Below are 5,821 nucleotides of genomic sequence, written 5' to 3' on the forward strand. Positions count from 1 at the left end.
TAACCAATCAGGTGAGAGAGAAATTAACCAATCAGATGTAGGCATGCAAATGAGGTGGTAAGCATCAACCAAGCACAACCAATCCGGGTGTGAGACACGCCTCTCCTAGGCCTATATAAAGCAGCATCAGTGCTGGGCTTGGGGTCTATTCGCCTCTACAATCAAGCTCTCCCAATAAACGTGTGCAGAAGGATCCTGTTGCAGTGTCGTTCTTGCTGGTCAAGTCGGACGCGCGCAAGATCCACACACATGACACACACTTGCACTTTCCTGCTTACACACACACAGACACACGCACACACAGAGATCTAGCATGGGCTGGCCCCTTGCTCCAGTTTGAATGAGTTATTGCATGAATTTTCATTTCAGCTGTGAGACTGGTTTAAGAGGCTCTGCAATGTCTATGTTCAGCATATTTCACTTCCTCTTCCTTAAGATTTATTACAACTACTTTTACGTGTCTTTTTCATTTGTGAGAATTTCATTAGGCATTCATTCTACAGCACGCACCCACAGCTTGTCTACAGTTCATTTATTTAGTAACATCGGCCCTTTTCTACAGTTCAAATGGGATTTAAGAATTCTCTTCCAGGGGCTGGCAGGAGTGGTGCATGCCTTTAATCCCAGCACTTGGGAAGCAGAGGCAGATGGATTTCTGAGTTCAAGGCCAGCCTGGTCTACAGAGTGAGTTCCAGAACAGTCAGGGATATATAGAGAAACCCGCTCTCAAAACAAACAAACAAACAAATAAAAATTCTCATCCAGTTTTGTAAACTCATTCTTTCAGAGCAAATAAGGAAGTTGTATTAGTCAGGGTTCTCTAGAGTCACAGAATTTATGGGTAGTCTCTATATAGTAAGGGAATTTGTTGATGACTTGCAGGTCTGTAGTCCAACTCTCCAACAATGGTCAGCAGCAGCTGTGAATGGAAGTCCAAGGATCTAGCAGTTGCTCAGTCCCACAAGGCAAGCAGGCAAAGAAGAGAGAGAACGTTCCTTCTTCCAATGTCCTCGTGGAGGTCTCCAGCAGAAGGTGTGGCCCAGATTAAAGGTGTGTGCCACCATGCCTCCATCTGGGACTTACTTTGTCCCAGATGACCTTGAACTCAGAGATCTCCCTGTCTTAATCTTCTGGGATTCATAGCCACTATGCCTCAAGATCTCCATGCCAAGACCCAGGTCAGAAACTTGTATCTCCCAGCCTCCAGATTAGGATCACTGGTGAGCCTTCCAATTCTGGATTGTAGTTCATTCCAGATATAGTCAAGTGGACAACCAGGAATAGCCACTACAGACGTGTTGTTTGGTCTCGAACAAGAGAAGACCCGAGAGGGATATTAACATCTTCTATACTGGCTGCCCTGCACATGAAGGGATACACACTTTCTCATCTCAGATGGTAAGGTAAGATGACAATGACAACCAATGCTCGTCCTTTTAGCAGAAGGCATATAGTGGTGAGGTCACATCTTGTCGACAGTTTTGAGTGTGTGTTACACGGTAGACATAGTTCTAAGCATTTATACATTAGTCCTCAGAGCCACTGTGTGGAAATAGATACTGTTATTAACCTCTGTTTTATTTTTTTTTTAATTTTTAATTTTTTTTTTTTTTTTTTTGGTTTTTTGAGACAGGGTTTCTCTGTGTAGCCCTGGCTGTCCTGGCACTCACTTTGTAGACCAGGCTGGCCTCGAACTCAGAAATCCGCCTGCCTCTGCCTCCCGAGTGCTGGGATTAAAGGCGTGCGCCACCACGCCCGGCTTTTAATTTATTTTGTTTTTATTTGTATGTCTGCATTGTATGCCATGTATACGCAGGTGCTCAAGGAGGCCAAAAGAGAGTGTGGGGTCTCTTGGCGCTGGAGTCGCAGGCAGTTGGGAGCCACCTGACAAGGTTCCTCCGGAAGAGCAGTGATACACAAGGGTATCTCTCTAGCCCTATACCGTTTTATAGCTGAAGAGTCTGGAGTTCATAGATGTCAAGTAACAGGTGCATGCTTCATAAGTATAGTCTCTCTCTCTCTCTCTCTCTCTCTATATATATATATATATATGCATATATGAGGAGTACACTGCAGCTGTCTTCAGACACACCAGAAGAGGGCGTCAGATCCCATTACAGATGGTTGTGAGCCACCATGTGGCTGCTGGGATTTGAACTCAGGACCTTTGGAAGAGCAGTCAGTGCTCTTACCCGCTGAGCCATCTCTCCAGCCATCTCTCCAGCCCAGTAGCTAGTTCTTAAGTATTCAGGTAAGTAGTATTCAGGTTCTGTTTTTGTATCATACCTTTTCAATAAGCATTTGCAAAAATACATCGAATTGAACTAAAAATAACATAGTCGGATGCTTCTATCCACTGAATTCTGTGTGACATTCTCTGCCAGTGTGCTTCCGAGCAACATTCGTTAAGCTTAATGCCGTGGTGAGAAGAAGATCATTCACAGTAGGCTCCTTGGTTGGGAAAGAAGCTGAGAGAAGGGCTGGAGAGGTGGCTCAGCTGCTAGGAGGACTGACTGCTCTTCCGAGGGTCCTGAGTTCAAACCCCAGCAGCCACATGGTGGCTCACAACCATCCATAATGAGATCTGATCCCCTCTTCTGGTGTGTCTGGAGTTAGCCACCGTAGGTCTTGAGTTCAATTCTTAGCAACCACAGGATGGCTCACAACCATCTGTATAGCTACAGTGTACTCATATACATAAAATAAATAAATACATCTTTAAAAAGAAAAGAAGTTGGGAGGATGTGGTGAGTTGGTAGAATTCTATTTTTTTTTTCTTTTGGTTTTTCGAGACAGGTTTTCTCTGTGTAGCCCTGGCTGTCCTGGAACTCACTTTGTAGACCAGGCTGGCCTCGAACTCAGAAATTTGCCTGCCTCTGCCTCTCGAGTGCTGGGATTAAAGGTGTGAGCCACCATGCCCGACTTTAGAATTCTTGTCTAGTATACAGCAAACCTTAGTTAGGTTTGATCCCACCATGACATAAAGCTGTAACTAAACTATGATATAAAGCTATAACTAATAACTAAAGTACGCATTGTGCCATGTTTCTTTTTTTTTTTAAGAATTATTTATTATTATATTTAAGTACACTGTGGCTCTCTTCAGACACACCAGAAACTCATGTCAGATCTCATTAGGAATGGTTGTGAGCCACCATGTGGTTGCTGGGATTTGAACTCAAGACCTTAGGAAGAGCAGTCAGTGATTTTCACTGCTGAGCCATCATCTCTCCAGCCCTGTGCCATGTTTCTTGCAGCCCCAGCACTCTGGGAGCGGATGTTTAAAAAGATTAGGAGTTCCAGACCCTTGGGAAAGAAAGGGTTGGAAATTAGAGCAGGCATGCAGTCTTACACTTTTCATTACACGTTTCTTTTAAAGTTTTAAACATTTATTTAATTTTATGTGTAACAATAGGTATATCATGTAAGCCCCTGGTGCACATGGATGTCAAAAATGGAACTGGACTTAGAATGTTGGTGAGTTACCATAGTAATTTGAAAGTTCTCGGTCTGTAGGGAGTTCTACTGTTGGGGGTACAGCCTTGTTGGAGTGGGTGTGGCCTTGTTGGAGGAAGTGTGACTCTGTGGGCGTGGGCTTTGAAGTTCCACCCAGTGGGGAAGAGTCAGTTTTCTCCTGGCTGTAGTCAGATCAGGATGCAGAACTCTCAGCTCCTCCTGGGCCATGCCTGCCTGGAAGCTGCCATGCTCCCTTCTTGATGATAATGGACTAAACCTCTCAACCTGTAAGCCAGCCCCAATTAAATATTGCCCTTCATAAGAGTTGCCTTGGTCATCGTATCTCTTCACAGCAATAGAAACCCTAACTAACACAGTTACCATGCGGATGCTGCAAGCTGAGCCCAAGTCCTCTGCAAGAATAAGTGCTCTAAGCTGCTGAGCCGTCTTTTCAGCAACTCCCTTTTTATTGCATATTCTAATTTAGCTTGGAAGTCTGCGAAGGGAATGATAAAGGATACACGGATTACTCCGTGAAAAGAAATCTGGGTGTGTTTTATGCGTATGCGGCTCATGTGTGAGGATGTGGGGTGCACACCCCTGTGTGCCCAAATGTGGGGGTGAGGGGGTCAGGTGTCTCCTCCCTCATTCTCCATCATAGCTATTGTCTCAAGACCAGGTCTCTGAACTGGCTATCCACCCAGCCCTCTTGATCCACTTTCTTCTCCTCCTAAATGTTGGTGTTACAGGCATGGTTCACTCATGTGTAGCTTTTAAAAAGATTCCGTTCTATTATTTTATGTGTATGGCTCTTTGCCTTTTGTATATCTGTGTGTCAGCTGCTCTCAGAGGCTTTGGGTCCTCTGAGTTTTAGACCCCCTGGATGTCTGAGAGCTGCCCTGCAGGTGGTGGCAACTGAACTCCAACCCAGGTGCTCTTAGCCACTGAGCTGCCTCCTAGCCCAGCACTGACTTCTTTTTTTTTTTTTTTTTTTAAAGATTTATTTATTTATTATATGTAAGTACACTGTAGCTGTCTTCAGACACTCCAGAAGAGGGCGCCAGATCTTGGATGGTTGTGAGCCACCATGTGGTTGCTGGGATTTGAACTCTGGACCTTCGGAAGAGCAGTCGGGTGCTCTTACCCATTGAGCCATTTCACCAGCCCCCAGCACTGACTTCTTAGTGTGCTCTTGGACGTTCAGACTCAGGTCCTTATGTTAGCACGGAAGCACTCTACACTCTAAGCCAGCTCCTCCTCGGCCCCAGAAAAGGGTTTCTATTCGTATTTGTTTTTTAATCCATTTGTGTCCTTTTTTCCTTCTATTGAAAATGGATTTTTTCCCCCACAAAGTATATTCTGATTATGTTCCCCCCACCCCTCCAGGTTCTTGTCCACCTCCCCTCCCATCCAGATCCCCTCCCTTTCTGTCTGTCTTCTTAGAAAACAGCTCTCTGGGCTGGTCTCTTAAGGTGTATCAGTGAAATAAGACACAATGAGTAATGCAAAAATGAAAAAAAAAATCCAAATAGCACACACACACAAAAAGCCAAAGAAAAAGCATCAGAAACACATGAATTCAGAGACGCACACATTTGCATCATAGGAATCCCATAGAAATGCAAAAAAAAAAAATGGATGCCATAATGTATATATAAAAGACCTGTAAGGTTAAAAAAACTCTCTGACTCAACATTATGAGACAAGAACTTCTGAAGATGCTGTTGGGTTCATTTTCTGTTGGCATCTACTGTTGCGCATGGACCTACCATTAGGGTATTTGTTCCCCCAGTGAGACTCTTGTGGAAAAAACTTTGCAAGTAGTTATCTATGGTGGAGATAACTTCCAGGTTAGAGATGGAGGCGTGTGTCCTCATCTCCTTTTAGCTCTAGGAGCCCATCTGGTGCAGACCCATGCAGGCCCTGGGCATGCTGCACCCGTCTGTGTTCATATGTACATCAGTCCTGCTGTGTCCAGAAGGCCTTGTTTCTGTGGTGTTCTCCATCCCCTCTGGCTCTTACAGTCTTTCTGCCTCTGCTTCTGCAGGGTTCCCTGAGTCCTGAGGGGAGGAGGGATTTGATGGAAAGGTTCCAAGGTCCCTTGCTTTGCATATATCCAAAAAATGTTGTTTTTAATTGATAGCATTTGCATATTTCCTTAGATGTTGTAGACTTCTGTGTGTTATCTGATTGCTAACTATTATAGATATTTAAATGAACAGTATTCTTAGTACTAAATGGAATAATTAAGAGCTTCTTAAAGCAGTCCCACTTTTGTTTATTATTATTATTTTTAAAAGATTTATTTATGCTGGGCGGTGGTGGTGCACGCCTTTAATCCCAGCACTTGGGAGGCAGAGGCAGG

This window comes from Mus caroli, chromosome 10 (assembly GCF_900094665.2).
Source record: "Mus caroli chromosome 10, CAROLI_EIJ_v1.1, whole genome shotgun sequence".
Taxonomy (NCBI): Eukaryota; Metazoa; Chordata; class Mammalia; order Rodentia; family Muridae; genus Mus; species Mus caroli.